The sequence below is a fragment of the Rattus rattus genome, chromosome X (genome assembly GCF_011064425.1).
Source record: "Rattus rattus isolate New Zealand chromosome X, Rrattus_CSIRO_v1, whole genome shotgun sequence".
Classification (NCBI taxonomy): Eukaryota; Metazoa; Chordata; class Mammalia; order Rodentia; family Muridae; genus Rattus; species Rattus rattus.
Window position 1 is genome coordinate 21,172,814 of NC_046172.1, and position 24,208 is coordinate 21,197,021.

Consider the following 24,208-nt stretch of genomic DNA (forward strand, 5'->3'; position numbering starts at 1 on the left):
GGGAAGGGGATGTTTGCCCGGAAACCGGGAAAGGGAATAACATTCGAAATGTATATAAGAAATACTCAAGTTAATAATAAAAAAAAATGTAAATAAAAAATACCCAAGTTAATAAAGACAAAAAAAAAAAAAGATCCATAAGCATCTGAAAGAGTCAGATGCAGATATGTGCACCCAACCAATGAACAGAAGCTGCTGACTTCTCTGGTTGAATTAGGGAAAAGCTGGAGGAAGTTGAGGAGGGGGTTGACCCTGTAGGAGGACCAGCAGATGCAACCTGGAATCCCAAGATCTCTCAGACATTAAACCACTAACCAGGCAGCATACACCAGCTGATATTAGGACCCCAATACATATACAGCAGAGGGACTACTGGGTCTGCCCTCAGTCAGAGAAGATGGACCTAACAGTCAACAGACTGGAGGCCCCAGGGAGTGGGGAAGTCTGGTGGGGTGGGGAGTGAGTGGTTGGGGATATCCTCTTGCAGACAGGGATGGGGGTTGGGGGTGCTATGGGATGTGGAACAGTCAGAAAGTGGACCTGGAGGGGGATAAAATCTGGAGTGTTAAAAAAAGATTAAATAAATTTTTTTTAAAAAATGAAGGGAAAATATGGTATTTGATACATATACTTTGGGATTTATGGGTCAAAAATAGACATTCAGAAGTTTGGGAAATATTGTCAAGCAGATCACTACCATCAGTTTTGGAATTTCATTAATGAATAAAATTTGTCTTCTTATATTTGGTGGTTATTAAGTGTAATATATAATATACATATATAATTTAAATATGTTATTAATATATAATTATATTTAAAATTCACCTATCTGTATAAATTCTAATACAGGTCCATTGGAGCAAATGTGCTTAAACAAATCATCCTTTATCTACTTCCTGTCAAAAACCTCCATTTTGTACTTTATATTTTAAAAACTAAATGTCTTCGTGAAAAATAATTAAACCTGACATCTATATTTACCTAGATAAAATAAGAATAACAAAAACTACTCAAAATGTGTGGAAGGCCTAAAATAAGAATGGAAAGTATTAAAATACTAAAATAAAGCACATAGAAAATATTTCAACATATTCCTACACACAATCATTTGTTTGGATGTGATCTCAATATCACTGGATGTAATAAAAAGAAATTTAGATATAAAAGAATTACATAAAACTAACAAGCTTCAATGTATCAAAGCAAACAAGAAAAATAGTGAGAAAACAACCACAAAGTGAGATAAATTGTCTGCAGCGATTGATCTGACGGAAGGTTAATATTCAGAACATTTAAGGAACACACAACCCAAACAAAAGTTAAGAAATGTAAAATTATTTAAACAGGCACTTTCAAAGGAATAAATACAAACAACCGACAAATAAATTAAAATATGCTGAGCATTACTCTTTACCAGCAAAATGTGATTGAAAGTGAAAATGACAAATAATTAGAATGATTACTATGAAATTGTTTATTTAAAAAATTATGAAAAAACATATGAATTTCCTCAAAAAAGAAGAAAAGCTAATATTATATGATCTAGTCATCACATTTCTGGGAAATAAAATCAAGCTTTAGCAGATTCATAATTTTAAGCCTAGTACCGAAAGAAAGAATACAGATGCCTATGAGTAGGAGGAAGGATAATGAAGGGTGGTACATACAAACAATGTTATACTATTTAGCCATGAAAGAATGAAATTTTGTTATTGCAAATAAGAGTGATTGAAATGAAGGACACCTTAATAAAAAAAACCAGACACAACAAACAGACGGCAAGTGATTGCTTATTCCCACTCGTATATAGAAGCAAAAACAGTCATTGTTTGCCTAGAATAATAATTATTAGTGTTCAAGAAGAAAGAAAGGTGTGTGTGGGGAAACAGAGTTTGTATAGTGACTAAAACACAGTTAAATAGAGAATGTTTGCTATGGAATTCCATACCATTCCATCCCATCCAGAAGGATGATTTAAGTTCACAATGACCTATTATTTATTTAGTAAAAGTTTACAAGAAAAGAGTACAAATATTATGAACATGTGTAAAATGTTTGGATTTGATTAGTATACACAATACACACTACGTTAATAAGTACAATTAATACATCCTATAATACGTAATGCATTTAAAACCCCAAATAATTAATCTCATGAAATGTGGCCCTAATCAGATGATTTTTCACCTTCTCTTTTGGCAGTCAACCTGTCTAGTAGGTGTTCCATTAGTCCCTTTTGTCAAATATGTCAAGATAAGTAGCACCCCAAATGTTTCCTTTTGTCTGGAATGTTCTTTCTCTGTGTATTTCCTTTCCATCAAAATCCTTCTTAAGAGTTAGTCTTTCAAGTTTCCACACTTTGCCTTTCTGATTTCACCTTTCCTTCCACCTCTCATAACAGTTGCACTCTACCACATTGCTTACTCTCCAATTCTATATAAATATTATCAATAATTTGTATAACCTCTAGACCTCTTTCATGAGCATTTAAGATTCTGGGGAGCAAAGAACATTTGCTTTCTTCCTGATGCAACTTAACATCTAAAACAAAATCTGGCACATTCAATATAGATATTCAGTTTTGTCTTCCCTTTAAGGATAAAGCAACTGACTGTAGATGAGGAATGTGCAAGCTCACAGTCATATGGGAGCTGTAGATAGGATATTTTGATCTGATGATTACATTAAGAAACAAAAAAGTTATCAGGTATTACTCAAAGTGTCTCTTAGGCAATGTCTATGCTGATCAAGAACAAGTTTAAATGTTAATAATATCAAAAATGATTAATTGGCTGTTCTCTCGATGTTTTATCAAACATTTTTGTAAATATTCAAAATGCCTATAATAATACTAGCCAAAGATCAAAATATGCATTATGGTATTCTACCCTGCAAGTTAAAAGACTTATTCAAAACTAGACCCTGATTTATGTTACACTGGAATAAACAGGAAGTATTATGTCTCTTTTTCCTCATTTTACACTAAGAAAAGCACATGTACCTAATAACTCCAAGGATTTGAGAAAACAATGGAGTATAGCTACAAAAGCATATTTTACATGTCAGAAGAATACACAAATGGAAGGACCTCTCACTGTATTTAAGATTTAAAGCATTATGTACAGTTTTCCAGTATACTGTGAACAAGTAAGTAAACAATGAATGTTACAAAAAAAATAAAATGAAATAGATGGAATGCTTATTATAAAGTAGATCTGTTTTTGTTTTCCACTTGGGATTAAGTAACAGACTGCATCAATGGGTAGTTCCATTACAGAATCACTCTGAAAAAAAAAGTGCAAGGAAGCAACTTTCCATCATGGTCAAATTACTTCAGATGCCTTGAATTCATGAATAAAACACTCCATCAAATTTTATGCATCTCAAGCACTTCTCACACATTTAAATTCACAGCATCCAAGTGAGGTAGGGAAGGAGGAATATTTCATTTTTCTTATTTGGTGAAATGAAGATAATGAGGCACAAGGAGGTTAATGATAGATTTGAAGTTAATGCAATCAGTCAGCAGTAGAATCTTCGGTAGAATTTAAGTTTCTAGACTCTCAATTAGAATCCTTTTCAAGATACTATGCTAACCACATTTTATTGTTGGAGGAATTTAATATGGCCTTGTAGATACAAATGCCCACAATATTTTTCCATACTAAAAATTCTTGATAGTAATTTAACCTCTGAAGCCTAGCTAGAGTACATGAATTGACATGGGATTTTTTAGCAGTTTGGTTAACTCGGGTAGTAGCCTGTATGGTGTACTTCCTACTGTTTCTCTTTCCCTATATTCTGGAACTAAATTATCCAATGTCATATAATACTCTGTGGAGGCATTAATATGCTTGATGTAAAAACTATTGATTTCTCATTTTATTACTTAGTTTAAAATTTAGGATTATAGTAACTTGAAAAGCAGTAAAAAGTGTGATGCACCCACACAATGTAGGATTTATAGAGAAAACATCAGGTTTTAAAATACCTACACATGCTCTCCTCTTTCCCACTCTTCTTTTCTCTCTCCATTGTTTCTTTGATACATTCATTAATTTAGAAGTATTAGAAGTCTTCTATTTTATAATTATACTCTTTATTCTGTGAGATTATTTTTCATGAGGTTATTTTTATGACTCTAAATGTTATCTTATGCCAACAACTTATAAATTTAAATGTTTGACTTGGACATATTTTCTTTGAACTTTCAAGTTTTAGATTCACTTGCCTGCTCAGTATCACTGCTGCATTTTAATAGATTTCCAAATCTAATATGCTCTCTGCCAGATAAATATGTCCATTCTACCTACAGTCTTTAACATCTTAGTTAAGGGTAATTTTATCCCTTTCAAGGAAATGAAGTAGGAACCTGGGTTCATTCATTATTCTCTTAATTCCCATGGCACTTATTCAGTCCACAAGACAATTCCTGTTGGTTCAAGAACAGGATTCCCTCTTACCACTCTAAGCTCAATCAGTAACTATTCTCAGAGTTTGAATTACTATAACTGCTATGAAACTTGAACCCTTGCTGCAGGTAATCCGAACCCATCAACAGTCTTTTAAAGGCCAATGTCAGATTTCTCTCTACAAACCTCTCCGCTGGATCTTGTTTTACTCAGTGAGAAAGAGGACAATATTACAATGGCATCCCAGTTCTGGTATCAACTCATCCATGTCATTTACAACTCTGACTCTATATTCTATAACAAAATCAAGTTAATTCCTAGGAAGGCAGAGATGTTTTAAACATTCTGTGTTTAAAGTTTCCTTGGGTCAAAATGAGTGTTCATGAGGTAAGAACAAGTTTCATTTTTGCCCTTCATTTAGATCTAAACTCAAACTACCTTCTCAGTTTGAGATAGCATGGCACACTCTATGTAAATGTTAGAATCCATCCGAGTTTAAGCTCTTCCTTTGATTTTTCTACTTGCTTTCTATAACATAGCACTGTATACCATACTATAAAACATTCTTAGGTTTTTTTTAAACATTTATTTATTATGTATACATCATACAGCTTTCTGCCTGCATGTATTCCTGCAGGCCAGAAGAGGGCACCAGACATGGTTATGAGCCACCATGTGGTTGCTGGGAATTGAACTCAGGACCTCTGGAAGAGCAGACAGTGCTCTTAACCTCTGAGTCATCTCTCCAGGCCCATATTCTTAGGTTTTAAGGGTAATGTTTACTCTCTGCTACTCCAAGGAGGGCACAATATGTGTATTTTTGTTTGTTTGTTTTGTTCACTAATGGCATAGTGCCTGGCACAAATTAGGTGTTCAATATTTGTGAAAATTAACCTCATGCTAGATCAACCAATTTGGTCTTACCAGATAAGGGTTTTTAAAATAGCAATTTTAAATTATATTCTACTAGCTCTATAAGCTGCAGAATTAATATAAAAATATTTATGAAACATTCTCTAAGACTAAAGTGATCCACATGCAAATATATGGAAATAGTTTCTCTCTTAAAATAGTAATAAAATGTGTCTGACAAAAAATCATGCTTTGGGTGAATAAGTGATGTTCACATAATCACCTAATAAGTTGCTAATTTTTATTTACATGCATGCTTCATTAGCCTTTTAAAGCTGCTTTATATCAAATCAAATGTAATTGGATATGTTAGGTTAATTCAAATATTTAACTTTAAATTTCAACTAATATATATATATATTCCATTTAATATTAATTAATATTGATTTGCGGCAATCACCACAGTGCACATAAATGGCATAAATCAAGACTGTTAAAAACAAACATTTATATAAAATGTCTTCATTAGTTTGTGGACACCATCCTATAATTAGGACATTAATTGGAATTAGCATACTAAACCAGTTAAGAATCCATGGTGCTAGAAACAATTGACTGTATAAACTACTAAGAATTTTCTAACAAAGGGCACTATGTGATTTATTTTTGAATACTTGATGTTTCTAATAATTAATTTGCCAGAGTTGTGAATAACTAGAAACCATGCATGCAAATCCATCAAAAAGCTGAAAACATGTTTGTTTTAAACACATTCCTTTAAACTTTTTTTTGTTTTATTTTATTTAGATATATGCGTGTGTGCTTGTAGAGGCCAGAGCAGTTACAGGAGGTTGCATACTGCTCAATATATTTTCTGGGAGGTGAATATTGATCCTTAGGAAGAGGAACACCTGCTCGTAATCACTGACTCACCTTTCTAGCCACTTAGATTTGCTTTTTAAACATTTGCTTTCCTATAGTTGAAAGAATGTTATAATACTAGGCTCTCATTCAGCCTCATAAGTATCCCAGGCATATTTCCAAGTATGGTATCCAATGAATAAAAGAAAACTGTATTCAATCATAGTAAATGATCTCTGTAGGCTTTACTTATTTCCTAAGGAATTGGTCGATGTTTACTCTAGGTTACTTTCATTAGGCCATATGTTTCTTTTTGAAAAAAAAAAAGAAAAATAACAAAAAACAACAACAACCAAAAACTCCATTCTTATCCGTTGAAATTGCGGAAATATATTCAAGAAACAAAATAATGACAAACACAAGGAAACATGAGCAAGCAGTAAGGACTAAGGAGGTTCTAAAAAATAGCCATGCATGGTTGGATATTGACATGACACAGTCTGATTATTGACTGATGCTTCAAAACATGGGGTCATCTTTTTGTGGAAGTCAGACTGATTTCTTAAAATTAGCCTTTGTCTAATATATAATACCTAATTCTCTGACAGGTAATGGCAATCTCTTCCTATTGCTTCTGCTATTTAGAAAATAATATTCTATTATCTATAGCATCATTATCAAAGATTACAAAGTTACTTTAACATGGTTTATTGTGTCCTTTTAAGTATGCTAAAGCCATTTATGATGCTAAGTTATACTATAAAAATTAATAATAAAGATTCAGGTCTAGGAATTGCTTCCTCGCCAATTCCTCCCATCTCATCTGTAAATTTCAAAGGCATCAAAGCAAATATTTGATAGTCATTAACAAAACAATCAAATAACAACAAAAACAATGCAGAAAATACTTGTGAAACAGTAAAAGAAATTCCTTCAAACCCCCTACATTATCATTCAAACAGTATAACTCACACACACACACACACACACACACACACACACACACACACACACACACGTGTGTGTGTACAAAAGCAATAAAGGAAAGATATGAATCAAAGGTAATGAAACAAGTTCTCCACAGAGACACTGCTAACCTGCCCAGTAAACATGACATCTTATTGCTTAGCTCAGTGACTTAGAAGGGCAAGTTGGACATTGATTTATAGGTCATTTCAAGGTTCTGAGGGAAATGGTAACCCCTTAAAACTGTTTATTGAGGGGTATTCAGTCAACTCATCAATCTGCATAATCTCCACTGTGCAAAAATCCTCAAAAATCTACATTGCTGTTTTCTATATAGCTGGGCTGTCACAACTGCTGTGATGCCTATATATGACTGCCAAGCATAATCTGCACTCTCAGTTATTACTATTTACTATTTTATGACCACAATGATCAGTAATTATGATTCACTGAGTGCTATCAGCTCATATACTGCATTGGCAGATTTGGGTTTGTTCCAAATATCTGTATCTGCATGTTAATATCTCTTCATAGACTAGTGTATCACATAGACTACATTCATCTCAACTCTTCTCAGTCTCAAGTCAGCACATTTCCAGAATTTGCAAGAGGGTGGTTCTGTCCCCACAAAATTAATAACTGCTTCAAAGTTACCCAATTCACTTTACATCTATCTTTGCTCCTAAAGACACAAAACACAAATATTCACATGAACTTCTTCAATGAACTTTTTTAAAGATGGCTTTCTCTATAACACTGAATTCCTGAGAACTCACTATGTAAACCAATGTGGCCTTTAACTCCCTGCCTCTATTTCCTGAATGCAGGGAACAGTTGTTTATCAGTCCAGTCAGCAAGCCTAGTTTGAGGATTTCATACAATGGTAGCAGGAAATCAAGGATCAAAGTCAAGTAGCATCTTATGCGCTTCAACACTGCCTATCTGCCTGCTAGTTTTTCCTATTCTTTCTCTAAATCATCTTAACATTTATTACATGATAGAGATTACCTGAAATCAACGCATATATATCCTTTGCCTCATCAATGATATTTCAAGATCCGTGAGAAATAGAAAATATTTGTTTTATATAAAATGAACAGCGAGTTTATATTAAGAACTGGGAAAACTGTTCACTTTATCCAAGTGACTACATATTTAAAATTTTGACCTTTAGCTCCTGATCACTTGGAGACATGGAAAAAAAAAGTTCTGCTATTTTCCCGCACTGAATCTAAGCTAGTGGGGTGGGATGTGAATTAATAGGTACTAGACTAATTTTCAGCAGATAGAATAAATACACTCTCTCTAATTTGCTGGTTAGTATCATCAATAGTCTGTTGTAAAAGATATCCAGATATCTTACCACTTACTAAATGATAGACTAAGGATTCTAAAAGGAACTTTTTAAGAAAAAAAAACTATAAAAACTCCCGAATTGCTATATCTGCTCCTTATTTACTCATATATACTGGAAAATCTAATGGTACAATTAAGTCTAATTCTGTCATATTTTTCTAAAAGAGAAAATGAAATGGCAAAGTCAAGATATTCCATATCAGAGGCAAAGTAATAATAACTTCTTTGCACCCTAGATTGTTGCCACTATGCTGACCATACTGAAGGAATTGGAATAAAACAATACCTAATACAAAGACACCATAAATATTGTAATTAGACCAACACATATAAAGAATGAGGGGGTTACATATTCTTGCATGTCTCAATGTTAAATAATCACAATTATCACAGTGAGAAGGGGAAGCCAGAATTGCAACTGAGAAAGATAGGATTAGTAATTTTTATTATCTTTGTTTAACTTGCTGTACAATGCAAGAAAGATTTTTGAAATATTCGTGATTATTTTATAAAATAGTCATGTATGTTACTGTTTAAAGATATTCCTATATCTTGATTTTAATGTCTTGATTATAATGTCATTTATAATCTTGATTATATGAAACTGTTTACTTGATTAAACACCATGGAATGAGAGTGAAGTCCTACAGTAAAAGATAACACATAAAAACAGTGAAATCAAAGTATGATCTGTAGTTGCTTTACTCATATGACACTTATGTCAATTTGCCTTCTTTACATTAAATAGTACCACTTATGAGAACTGAGTGGCAGGGAAGCAAGTACTCTCTGTACTGCCTTATTACTCCTTATGACTCTAGGAGTATCTCATTATAAAACCTAAAACATGTGAAAGCCCATTAAAAATTTTGCGGGCATTTAAAATGTAAGCAAATAATGATAGGTAGGTAGATAGATAGATAGATAGATAGATAGATAGATAGATAGATAGATAGATAGACAGACAGACAGACAGACAGAGATTCCCACCACCATTTATACACACTAAAACAAAGAAAGAGTTTTATGTGTCATAAATATTAAACAGAAGCACCTGTGATAAAGGATAATGTTAGAGGCTACTGAGGGTAGTAACAGTAACCCCAGAGAGGCTGTAACCCCAGAACATGAGGTCAGGACTCTCCGTGCAGGAGAATACTTTCTTAGAGCATTTTTATTTGCACTTTTTACATGCAAATAAAAAATACACCAAAACTCTTTATACTCCATGCATTTTTTTACCTTCTGTTTATAGACTACATATGCAGCCTGGCAAAACATAGTCATTGATTTTAGGTCATAACTGAGTTTGCAAATTGTATGACAGCACTTCAATTCACCCTATGTGTCATACAAAGTAATATTGTAGCTTATATGTAGAATAATTTGTGTCCTCCCTCATAAAATTCAACTGAGTTGTTCCTAAGTTAAGAACAAACCATCTTAAAAACATTAAATAGAAGAAATTATAATTATTGATCTTTAAATGGCCATGCCATATTTCCTTCCTCTAGCTTCTATTAACAAGACCTTACTTTGGAAATAAATACTGAGAAAATATTTAAATAACAACATATGAAAATCTTCAACACAAAGTTTCAACAGCAAAGTCACCTTGGAAAATTCAGTTGTTAAAAGACATTAAACTGCTTTTCAAAGTTCATTTTGATGTATATTGTCATTAAGTTATATTTGATACATCTCTTTCAAAGTTACATTTATTATGAAAGAAAAGTGGAAATTAATCATTTTATCAACAAATTTACAGCATGAAATTCAGATATAACATGTCCTATAAAACATTACAATTCATATTCTTGAGAAATGTATACCCAAAAAGCTTAGATAATATTCTGAGGAAAGGAACATAGGAATATAGTTCTCATTACTGTTAATTCCTTTTGTTGTTGTTTGGTGGTTACATTTAACACTTAAAATTGAATACTATTTATTCCCTCTTCTGATGACCTCAGTGTGAAGGTAGTTAAATGCAATTAGTATATAAAAACTTAAAAATACAATTATTTTTCTTTTATCTTCGTGCTTCTTGAGGCATTTAGTTTCTATTTTAAAGACAGTTTATTTTTCAGTATTGGTCACAATTTAGAAAACCAGAATTCAATTTAATAAAGAACTGAACACACACACACACACACACACACACACACAAGCATGCAAGCACACAAGCACATGTGCAAACATTCACACACACACACACACGTGCACAATCCTTCTCTCTCCTTAGTTCTCTCTCTATCTTTCTCTTCCCCCTCCTGTCCTCCCTCTTTCCCCCCTCACTCAAACAGTGTTGGATTTGGTTTTCCCCATAACTAATAGACACATGAGTAGAAAGTGCAAATTTCAATTTACAATGTGTGTGATTCTTTCTGTTTTATGGGCAATGATGAGACTTTAGGCTTTTTTTGAACATGGAAAAATGACAACAATGCAGAATGGAAAGACACAGATAAAAGACTCAGTGGGTGTGTGTATGATAATTCCTTGATTAATGCATCCTTTCATTTAATACATATTGAGGGATAATTGTATCTCCTTTGCTGTTTAAAATGGGAAAAGTGGGAGCCTTGCAAATGGCTTTGTAGGAAAACACTTTCGCCATGCTAGCAGGTAAACTGAGATCACCTCCCAGACACTGTCTGATGGTGGAAGCAGATAACACAATCAACAAAGTTGTTCTCTGGCTTCTGCATGCATGTTTTATCTTACAACAATTTATACACACAATAATAAGGAAGTTTAGATGTGCCATGAAGATTACAAGGAAACATGTGTGTTATAGAAGGATGTCAGAGGCTACTGATACTGGACCCCAGAAGATGTCAGTACTCTCCTTGCAGAATACCTTCTTAGAGCCTTGAGCCTGTACAAAATAGAAAAGAACTGCACAAGGGAATACTTGCTCTAATGAAACATTCAGCAAATGGTGATTGAGCTAGCAACCCACAACAGGGATTAAGTCTCAAAAGATTATATAGAAAATTGTCATACCTACCCCATCCACCTTAACTGCTCTTAAATGCGCAAAGTTGTAAAAGATATTTTGAAGAAAAAAAGTTTTAAATATTTGCATCTATTACCTTCACTTCCTGAGTTCCCTTGGGAACTCTACCTCTATATTTTATGCCTCACAGAAAGGTACCGAAGATGAAGGAAAACAATGGTCAATATTGTGCAATGAATATAGTGAATATTGTCTTTCCTTTCTTAAAGCAGGTATTATAAAGTACAAGGAATCTTATTTATTTCATGATATTATAAAACCAATATATATTTCTTTGCAATAAAGGGAGATAAGCTAGTATGTAGTCTTTGAACATAGATCAGTGCCTGAATTTGCTGTTTTATTCTTTCCCAGCAACCTTTGAAAAGTTATTTCATTTTCTCTACTCAGGATGCTAGTTGATATATTAAATTCAAAATCAAGTGCATAACTCTTATAATGCCACAGTGCATATAACTGCTTATCAAAGTGTCTGCTTGTTATCATGATCATCAATGCCCATAACACTACCACTATCATCTATGGATTTATTGTGCATGGGATCTAGACTCCTCTTGAGTTCTAAATCAGCATTTAACCAAATCTTTTACATGACATTCTCCAAATGACCCTTCACTCAACATCATTCTCTTTGCATTTTCTTTCAAGTATAATAAGTAACCTTTACCACACTGTTTAGATTACCTTTTCTATTGTTTCACTCAATTTTAACATTATTTTGTGCCCAACACACTTTGCAAACAAGGGGTTGCTTATATAAATTTTATGTTGTAATAATAAAACTCTATTATTATGGAAGAATTTTGATATATGTATTGAATATGATTAATGCTAGAGCTGAATTTATTCTCCTAACTTAATTTGTTTTCTAACTAGATGCAGTTTTATGAGAAGGCACTTCCTTAAACTCCCATAGCAATCATTGATTGAACTACTCATCTTAAATATCCTCCTGCTCATTTTTCCAACTCAAATTACTCTCATGAAACAGTGTTAAAAACAAAACTAGGCCCATTTGTGAGGCAAGTAATTGATTCTACACATTGAACTGATGCGATCCAAATAATGTTGACAAATTTCATGTTGTAGTATATAAGGGTGTCTCTATAGTTAAAAGATTAAGGAAATTCTTCTATACTGTTTCTACCAGATATGAAAGGCCATTGCTTACGAATTGGGCATTCAGTATAACCCAATTCTTGGGATTTACTTGGAACTTTGATGCCTAATATCTGTAGTGATAGCAATCTAACAGATTATTAAACCAAGTCTATCATCTTCCAACAAACATTAGGCAAACAATACATTTTAATAAATTTTTTATTTTATCATTTATAAAGATATATGACAGTATTTTCTGAAAATCCAGAAATCCCTAAAGCAAAATCTAGGAGCCACGAGTATAGAAGATACTGTCATAGGTTTCCCTGAAGTATATTACATTTGCTATAAAATCATCTCAAACACAACACCTTGAAAGCTGAATTCTTTTCTATTGTAATTTTATGGAATGTTACATGAGTTTTAGAAAATAAGAACCTGACAGATACAGTCAACCATTGCACTGAACATGGGGACCCCAGAGGAGGAATTAGAGAAAGGACTAAAGGAGCTGAAGGGGTTTGAAATCCCATAGGAAGAACAACAATATCAACCAACCAAACCACTCCCCCCGCCAGAGCTCCCAGGGACTAAACCACTGACCAAAGAGTATACCTCACTCCAGCATAAAACAGAGGATAGTCTTAATGGGAGGATAGGCCCTTGGTCCTGTGGAGGCTCGATTACCCAGTGTAGGGGAATGCTAGGGCATTGAGGCAGGAGTGGTGAGGGAGACTGGGGAACACCCTCATAGAGACAGCAGGATTGGGGATGGTATAGAAATGGGATGACATCTGCAATGTAAATAAATAAAATGTCTAATAAAAATAACAGATAAATAAAGAATAATTAGCCTGTTCTCTTTTTTATGCCTTAATGAGAATTGTCAGCAAATTTAACATGAAAGTAAGAGAAAAAAAAGACAGGGAAAACAAGCCTTGCCATGTATATCAACAGACATTTTCAGATTAACATTTATACTAAATAACTTGAAATCTAAATTGCTTGAAAATAATTTATAATGCCATCACTTAAATATAATAAAAATGGATGACATCTGAAAGTAAAGATTCATTCTGATATCTTATATTCTGGTCGATGAAAATGGTCATTGCTAAAGAGATAATTCAGTCTTAATTATCATAAATTATATATACAATTAGACAAGGACATGTTGACCTTCTAAAATAGTATGCACATTTTGAAACATGTCTTCTTTTAAACATATAATAAGTGAAAAGCAAAATTTTATAAGCTGAAACAACATTGGAGTTGGAGTGAAAATAAATAAACTGTGTGATATTATCAAAGAATGAATAAAATTTTTTAGAAGGCACCATAAGGACATTGCTGACCTTAAGAACAGAAATTTCAAACCATGTGTTGTATCAAAGATAAAACAACACAAATATATTCTTACTAGTTGCAACATACTTAGTCATTGGGCCTTTTACTGTAATACTGATACTTGGTAACTCTTTTGAAAACTATCTCCAATGAGACAGTGGGGGCAGATAGTTTAAGTTCAACACATCATAGTCAGTGCAGTTGTGAATTGCTTTGAAGGCCTTCTGCTCGGCTGCACAGTAAGAACTATGCTAAAATGTGTTTGTATTTATAGAAAGAATAAGTTCACCAAAACATGCCTCTATTTCCAAGACAACAGTGTTCTCCAGAAGTTTAAAAAACACAAAAAGCAAAACAAAAAGGCCATGGCTCACTCTTATAATTTACCAGCTCCTTGTGAATGTGCATTTTCATTTTTATAAATATATATATATATATATATACATTATTTTTTAAAATGAATAAAATAATGGAAAAAAACAGCCATTCTCCATTCAATTCTGTAAGCAATAACTCAGTAGCCAAACTTGTGATGCTTGAAATACCTAGTTAATGTGTTATCTTATGTAGCCTGACTAATGAGTAACCAACACATTGTTAGAAACTCATTATAAAGCTCTAGTCATTCCCAAAGTATCAGAGGCCATCCCTATGTTATATGTAATATGTGGCAAAATTATTACATATTTGCTGAAACAACTGTATTTAAGTACATATAGTTTTACTGAACACCCAAAATATTCTTTTAATTATACCCATAAGTAAAATAATCTCTTTTTCCTAATGAGACAAGTTGCTGCCATTTGACATACATATACATTTTACAAAAGTTAAGAGAAAAAATTGAATAAGAATCTGCATTGTGTGTTCATTTGTATCTACATCTATAATCTATGGGAGATTTAGAGAATAATATTAACATAGATGTTAATAATGTAGAGCTTTAGTTTCCTTCCCATGGTTTTAGGTCCCTGTTTGGCATTTGCTATCTTTGTAAACTTAAAATCATTACTTTCTGTATTTAAATAGGATTGCTGCATAACTGCATTTGAGAGGTTACTTACTGTAACACAAACATCAATGAGGATACCAATAAAGGGTATGGTTTCCCTCCTCCTAACCATTATAAACAGTCAATAGTCCCTCAGAGAAAGGTTGGCTGAAATCTGATTTGTGTAAGAAAGACGTTATTCTGATTATACTATCAGTATGATTTTAATAAGAAATATTGGTTTAAAGATGGTGAGAATCGGGAAAATAGAACTGTGTTTCATATTTGTTCACTCATTCAATAAAATTGTGACAAATAAATGAATGTGTGGTTCATTTATCCCAGTGCAGTGTTTACATGGAAAGGAACTTACTTATGTTTTTATTTTTATATTTATTTACAAAACTATATTTATCCTGCATTTAGTGAAAAGATCTTTGTAAACAATGATCTACTATTTCCTCCATATCCTGGCAGGCCATACACATTCCTAATAAATGAGTACATGCTTATAAGTTAGAATAAATCCTTAGGAATACTAGCTGAGTATGGTTTCTAGCAGAATATTTTAAATAAATTTCATGTGTACTAGTGGAGACAGCATACTCATTTGAATGCTCCTGAAGAACAAGAGTCAATAACTTTTCTAAAAAAATGCCAAATCACGCAATTTGCTAAATATAAATCACAACAATTTTACAACTGCTAAAATAGTTTCTGAGCATTAAAACAAGAATATTCCTCTTGGCTAGTGTCTTCACACAGGATACTCCTGTGTAGTTGTGGTAATAAACAAAAAAAATTTATTTTATACTAGTCAGTAAATGAAAGGAGCTTTTCATAGATCAGTGCCTAGCCCAATCATCAGAGAGGCTTTTTCTGGCAGCTGATGGAAGCAGATGCATAAACCCATAGCCAGACATTAGGTGTAGAGAGAACACAAATTGTATCTCTCTTACTGAGTCTCTCCCTTGGAGCTCCAGAAGAAGGAGAGGAAGAATTTTCCAAACCCAGAGGGTTCTGCAACACCTGAAGAATGGGCCTTATAGTCACTCAAGCAAGGCTTAGAATCTGAATGGTCAATCCACAGAACCTCATGCATATCTGTCACGTCCTCTGTAGTGTATATATTATGGTTGTTTAACAGGGTTTCATGGACTCAACAGTGGGAGAAGGGATCTTCTCTGCACTGTTGTCTGCCCTGGGACACCTTTTCCTTGCTGTGTTACCTTGCCCAACCCTAGTTTTATTGCATCTTTTGTTATGCTGTGTTTAAATGATACCCCTGGGAAGCCTGCTCTTTCAGAAGGAAAGGGAGGAGCAGTAGATTTTAGGGATAGAGGAGTTGGTGGAGTGGTTAATGAAAGGAGTGGAAGGAGGGGAAGCTGCGGGGTCAGATGTATTGTATGAGAGAAGAATGAAAAAGGAGCTTTTAATTTTCATCAAGAACTACAAAATATGAAATTAGCAAAAGACAGCTATGACTGAATACATTTGAGGCAAGCTGCCATTCATCTTTGCTAAATTGATCTGCTGAGTCTAGCAGAAATGTCTCCAACGTTTTCTTCTGGTGAGTCAAAGCTAAAAGGATACATTCAGACAACAGTTCAGAGTCATCTGTGAAAGACCTTTCTTTTCCATTTCAAGTTTCCATATTCACATCAGTACCTCTTGTTCTCCACACAGAAAAATTTCATTGTTTAGTACTCACTACAACCATGTGATTTATATGAGACACTCAAAATAACTAATAATCAGAAAACAACACACATTTGATGAACAAAATAACTGTCAATTTTTATTCTTGATACTTTATGTGTATCATTTATATATCTATAGCTACTCTTTAAGGTTACTGATGTTTCTACTTATACAATTTATTGATCTGTAAAACAATACAAATGTCATGTGTACAGATTTATTCACAGCCAATTATATAATGAATATGCTATAACAATATGATGTAATATAGTAGGTTTGCTGTCTCTGACCAATGTTTCAATAATAAATTAAATAGAATCCACAAATTAAGAACAAAGAATTTCAACCTGGACAGTCAGGAATTGGTTTTATATTTGTTACTTAATGACATTATGCATAATTTAAAGCAAGTTTCTCTTTTATATAAAACTTTTAACATAGGTACCATACATAGAAATTCAGAGACGTCACTTCATGTAAAAGTAGTAGCACAGGTCAGGTTTTCAGGAAAAAATGGTAATAAAACAAAACCGTGAAAATGGGGGAAAAAAGGTTATTTTGTTCATATCATGCAAGTCTACGATGGCAGTAGAGCTTATTTGTATTTCTCAATTGAGGGTGAAAGTGTTTATGTAATAATACATCTATAAACGGCCATCATTGAGTAAGAGCTTCACACAAATGATGATGTAAATTTAAGGGCAAATCTAGCTGTAGCTTTGTACAGATCACACAAGTTTGGAGTTTTAGTAGTAGAAGCAACCTACAAGAAAAAGTTTCAGCAGCTAGCTTTGGGGGGACGACACTGTAGCAGTGAAAAACAAAAAATAACCTGTATACATTATTTGTTTATTATTTTAGGATTTAAATAACATGAAAGGTCACTGTGAGATGAGAGAGGAGAAGAAGAAGAAGAAGAAGAAGAAGAAGAAGAAGAAGAAGAAGAAGAAGAAGAAGAAGAAGAAGAAGAAGAAGAAGAAGAAGAAGAAGAAGAAGAAGAAGAAGAAGAAAAGAGGAGGAGGAGGAGGAGGAGGAGGAAGAAAGAAAGAAGGAAAGAAAGAAGGAAAGAGAGAGAGAAAGGAAGGAAGAAAGGAAGGAAGGAAGAAAGAAAGAAAGGAAGAAAGAAAGAAAGAAAGAAAGAAAGAAAGAAAGAAAGAAAGAAAGAAAGATTGATTTTCAGAAAATGTACTGGCATAATGATGTGGAGGCAGTAAGCTATGCCATGTCTAAATTACATTACTACAACTCTTCATTCTTTTCAGGACAGTTAGATTTAGCTGTACATGTATGGAAAAATATATACCACCTAAATGCTAAAATAATAGAAGAAGGTCGATAAATACTCAAAAGTTCTCTCTGAAACTCCATTTTGTTCAACATGTTTCAGCAAGCATTTTTGGATAATTTACTTTGTTTTAAAGAACCTAAAAAAGGGTGAAAGTCAACTTAGAAGAAATTAACAGAAGAAAATAAAACTGTCCTTCTTGAAAATGGCATTTTCATTCAACTAGGAATTTAAAAATAAAAATCCCTCAGTTAACAGAAGGAAAGATCTAGCTTTTTTTAATCTATCCTCTAATTTTGAATTATATATAAAATTTATGAGAAATGAATATTCTTTTCATTGTCTGTGGAATGAGACTGAGTTTATGAACTGATTTAATATTCTGTTTACATATTTAAGTTTCATCTGGTGATGAACCTCTATGCTCATCTTCCTTGGTAAAGAATTTGGCCAGCATTAAAGGAAAAGGTGACAATTATCAAGGTCTTTCTCAACTGATCACTTTTCATATTACATTTGTGTAGGCATTGCATTAGAGAAAGGTCATGAAAGATCATTAGAGAAAGACCTTTTATTCTAGAACACACCATGGAACTTTCCTGTCATGTATATTTCTATAACCACTGACAAACAAACCTCAGCTAGAGAAAATTCTTATTCTCCCTTAACAGTTAACATTGATAGACATTTAATAATTCAGTCTAAATACTTAGAAACCTTTAATGATAGAGAAGACATCCATCATATGTCAGCAAACCAAGAATTATTTTTGATGTTTTTTTGGTCACTATTTTTCATCTCTGTTCCATTGGGACATCGCTGAATCTTCATTTTGTATATTGGTATTTCTACACTTGAAGATGTCATTAGGTTAGAAATTATATATAATTAGTTTTCTAGGTAAATAGTGAATTCTACAGCTATGGCATAGGCAATAGCCACTGCTTTAAATCTTCAAAGAGGGATTTCCTGAATATTCAAACAAATTACTGTTTTGACAGCTATGGCCTTGGAGTGCATCTGCTCTTATACATGAATATATAAGAATGCACTTGCAAAACACACAAAAAGGAAGCACAAGTTGAAGCTCATTTAAAAAAGAGTTTCACATTTAGCAGAATAAGAAAGTGGATAGTTTTCTGCATATCTTATCAGTATTTTCTTTAGCATAAACACCTCATATTGGCCACAGTGACACTGTTCTTCAAATTAATGTATATATGGGATTTGAAATCAGAAAATGGCTGGAATGTTGGAATGTGATTTTTCAATCATTGAATTTTGTATGTGTGCATGGTGTGTATCATTGTGTGTGTGTGTGTGTGTGTGTGTGTGTGTGTGTGTAAATATGTCCACGGAGTACATGTAGGAATCAGAGGATGATGTCCAGTTCAGGTCTTTGACTTACACCTCATGTAAGACAGTGTTTTATTGTTCACTGCTGTGTACACTAGGCAAGCTGACTGGTAGTCTTCAGAAGATTCTCCATTCTCTGCCTTTCATCTCACCATTGGAATTGTGGAATTACAAACCTGAACTACAGTGCTCAGCTTGATAACGTCTTTGGGGATTCAAACATAGGTCCTCATGGATTCAGTTTACTCGACTGAGCATCTTACCAATCCAGAAAATCACATGACTTTAGAGAATACATACCATTCACATATTATAAAAATTTAAACTACTATTCTTTAAAGTACATGACTTTCATTGATGACAAGTTTTATTCCTTTGGTCACTGTAATTAGACAATTAGTACCTTAGAAACATAGAGATGTAAGATACTTAAAAGTTTAACTAGATTTTCAGTAATTGAAATTCATAAGGCAAATATTCTTGTCCCTATATTTGTCTCTTAACTTATATTTTTATATAACATATACATAAACACCTACACATGCACACATTTTTAAATTTTACTTCAAACAGGAAATGCGTCTTGCCCTTTACTGATAATATTAAAAATTATTTGCTATTCAACATTTGCTTTAACATTATATTAACTATTGATATTTTAAAAGTAGAAAAATCTGTTTTTAATTGCAAAGTCAGATTCAAAACAATGCATTTTTAAATAGTCTGGACAATATGCCCTTCAAATAATGTCCTAATATTCAGTCTGTGGCTTATTTAAACACAGGAAGAATCATCAAAGGTTTGGTTGCATTTGCCACCTTTAAAATTTCAGTAAAACATTAATATACATATGGACTTTAGATATTTTCTTTAAAAGCACTAGAAAGGATAGAAACTACTGCTTTAGAGACAGATAAACAAAGTAACTCTAAAAATAGATTTGTTTCTCTCTTTTCTCTCTCTCGATTGTTTACACACACACAAACACACACACACACACACACACACACACACATGCACACACACGAGAGAGAGAGAGAGAGAGAGAGAGAGAGAGAGAGAGAGAGAGAGAGAGAGAGAAAGCAGGCAGAATTAAGTTAGAATATTTCAAATTGTTACATTAAAAAATAAAGATTAATTTGGATTGCACCTACTAGATGCACATTTCTAAATTGCCATTCTGTTAACTATTTTAGTTTAGTTAAGTGTGTGTGTGTGTGTGTGTTTTGTGCATGTGTATCTGTATAATGTATGTGTGTCTCGTGTGTGTGTGTGTGTGTGTGTGTGTGCAAACATAAAATCTAGGTGTATACATTCTATGCTTTTAGTCTCATTGTTTTATATTTCCTCTTTTGAAGTATATGAAAAAAAAGTACCCTAAAATTATTTTATCAAAGGGATTTCATTTAAGTAAGAAGTGGCAATTTATAGAAACACTTAATTATTTTGAGCAAGTCTTAATAGCTTCTGCATACAATCAAACTCCACTATAGCAAATCAAATCCAACTGTACCGAGGTTTAGAGCATTACAGACACTAGAAAATAAATAAAACATCAAACTCCAGCTATAATCTTGATCATACAAAATAAAAACAAGGCACCAAGAAAAGGGACTTAAAATATGCTATGATCCATGTTAATACAATAATCATAGTTTGTGAAAGAATAGTATGTATTTTAAATTAAGTCGCCAATGATTTGATATTTGTTTTTGGAAGTTTATAAGCACGAGTATCCTAAAGAATTCAGTGTTTTCCTCACAAGACTAAAGCAACAGTGCATGAAATTGAACTCAAAAAGAGCCACCATTCTGTGTGATTTCTTGGCTGACACAATTTAGATATTTATAGCTTTACGAATGGGCCACTGGAGAAGAACTTGAAGCTTTCTCTGGCCAGGAAGGATTAATGAACGTGTGCACCTGGTAATTACACCACTCCATCTTCCTGAAAGCCCTCACGCTGCCTCCGTGGCAGAAACTATAATGAAAATGCATTGAGAAATATCAATCTGCAATTCTATAATTCAAATCTAAATAATAAAACTTGGTATCTTTTTCTCCCCACACATTCCAGATGTGATATCAACATTGACAGCATTTAAATTTAAACATGGAAGCTGAATGTCAGCCTATTGTTGAGCATGTTTTATTTCCAAAGTAAATCTCATGAGAGAAAAAAAGAGACAATAAATATAACAAAAAATTACAGCATTCAAATGTACAATAGAGAGCCTGTAACTGTTCACCTTTATTGAAATACAGCATACATTATAAATAACCTTTTCATGCATGCAGACAGGGACATTTGCGATGGTGAAACCACAATAGTAAAACTGAGGAGTGTAACGGGTCTTCTGAGTCCATTTACCAATTCTGTCTCTCTTCTAAACTCTTACTAAAAGTAAAAACCTCACTTAATAACTTTTATAATAACAAAATATAAATCATTCTATTTTCATTCTTAACTCTACACGAATTGTAAAATTACTTGGTTAAAACCTGATATACAATATCTAAGTTCCACTGGGGAAAAAAGAAACTGTCAAAAAGCAACTTATATCTTAAAACTTCCACAAATCAAACTTTTGACAATAGTTATTTTTTTCCACAGAGAAACTGCTACACTGAAGTTCAAACTGCTGTTTCTTAGTCGGGTGGCACAAAGAAACCATATATATATATATATATATATATATATATATATATATATATGCTGAAAAGCCCGTTTTTAAAAAATTCAAGGTACTCCAAAGCGAAGCAAGGTTTTATGATAAAGTTTCATGCTACTCACATTGAATTTTAATGACTGCTTTAGTGAAGAAGAAAGAGAGAAATTTTAATGTAAGCACAGATACTAAAAGTTAATTGCCACCGTAAAGCACAGGCATCAGGATTTTCCTAGCAGGAGTCTCTTCAAAACATCTTTAAAGCAGAAGAGGGCACATGCTTTGGGGTGAGCAGGGGGGGTTGCCTGTTACTGTTAAACTCTATTGTTCCCTGATTGAGTATAGAAAGAAAAAAAAAAAAGGTTGCAGGAGCCGCAAGTGGATATGAATTGCCCCCTCCAGAGGAGGCAAACAAATTGTCTGTAAGAAGGAGACTTCAAAAGCTCAAAGACCAGAGAGACTCAAAGACCTTACAGATCTGGGCTACTAGCCCTCACTGCTGCTAGGGTTTTTTTTTTTCCAATTTCCCTTACAATGATATGGTTTAACTTGCGAGAATTAATGGAAGAATGCATTTTGTTAATGCTTTGATCTTCCGCTCTTTATTCTGCCTCTAACTAGCTATTGCAATATCACTTAATCCGGACCTCAGCCTTCCAAGTACAAAAGCATCTCCTCCCACCTACTGCTCACACGCTCCTGCATTAGAATAGAAGACTAATATAGAGGCTGCCAGACCTACGGAAGAGCACTTTCCTCTCAACAGATGTCTTCCGGCTTTTTGGCGCACACACACTCAGACACACTTGCCTACCTTAATAAGGTGTGCAAAACCCCCTTCTGGTCCACACTGATGATTTTAGCTCAGAACAGTCAGCAATGCCTCCGCACAAAGCTTTGCCATTGCTAGTGTGAAGAGAAAGAGCTGCTGGGATGCTGAATGGCACATCAGCCAACTTTGTGTGTAGCAAAGGCTCTAAAGAAATCCTGGGCTGAAGCTCTGCTGGATCATGGATTGGACTCAATTCCACTCCACACACAGCCTGCATTATCCAATAGAGACAGTTTCTGCAGGCTCTTAGTGCATAGTTTTGCACAGGTAGGCAGACACATATTTTCTTTAACTGTGGCAAACTAAAGGTGTGACACTTAAATGAAGATCTTTTATTAGGGACAACCATGGCCAATTTCAAAACTAGAGTTCTAGCATTTAGAACAAAGTCATATCTTGAGAACTCTTTCAAATATTGTATGTTGAATAACAGGATCAAATTGGAAGTTGAAAATTTTTATGAAAGATAATGAATTAAATGAATCTGTTAATAACATATCTAGTGGGTAGGTTGAAATCAATTTCTGCTATTTGCTTATTCTCTCAGTCACTTCTAATGTGACAGTAGCCCATTGTAGTGATCTATTTCTCAATGAATGAACAGTACATTTACTTTACCTCATCAATACACATTAAGAGTCAGCTGTTGTTTTTTTTTTTTTTTTTTTTTTTTTTTTTCGGAGCTGGGATCCAACCCAGGGACTATGCCTTCCTAAGCAAGCAGCTCTACCACTGAGCTAAATCCCCAACCCCTTGAGTCAGCTGTATGAGAGAATGCATGTTTGTTAAGTTCAGGACCTAGTCATCAAAGCCCTATACCAAACCAGGATGCTAGAATTAAAAAAATAAAACAATTCCTATTCTTTAAGAAAAATGTTTCTTCTGTTATAACCTTTCCATAGCCCTAAATCTGTAGGCACATTCTTTACCATGATACTGTACTAAAGTAAAATGCATGCCAACAAGGCAGCTGTGAGTCAATACCTGAAGCCATAAGGAAAGGTTCCAGGTTGCTTTTCATCATAGTTTCTTCCCACAGACATCCCCATAGCTGGAAGCAACCTCTGGCAAGTGTCTGTAATAAGGCACAGGTGTGCACATATAACAAACAGCCAAAGAACACACCTAAGTTGGCAAAATGGCATGTGTGATGCTGATCTCTTTACTATATTGTTTATAAAGATATGAAAAAAGATTATGATATGCTTGTGTGATGGAGTACTTAACTGCACCCAAACAAAAGGGTGTTACTACCCTAAGTGGTGCCGAGCTGTTTGTGTACCACAGTGCCTAGTCTATTATTGCTGACTATTCCATCTGTAAATGTCCTCTGAAGGAAACCTCAGCTTGCAGGAACACATCTCTGGGTTCTGAGCACAGTTAAATATGTTTTTCAGGATAATCTACCCACACCTGAAGCCTCAGGACATATCACTACATCTGTAACAGATGCGCAAT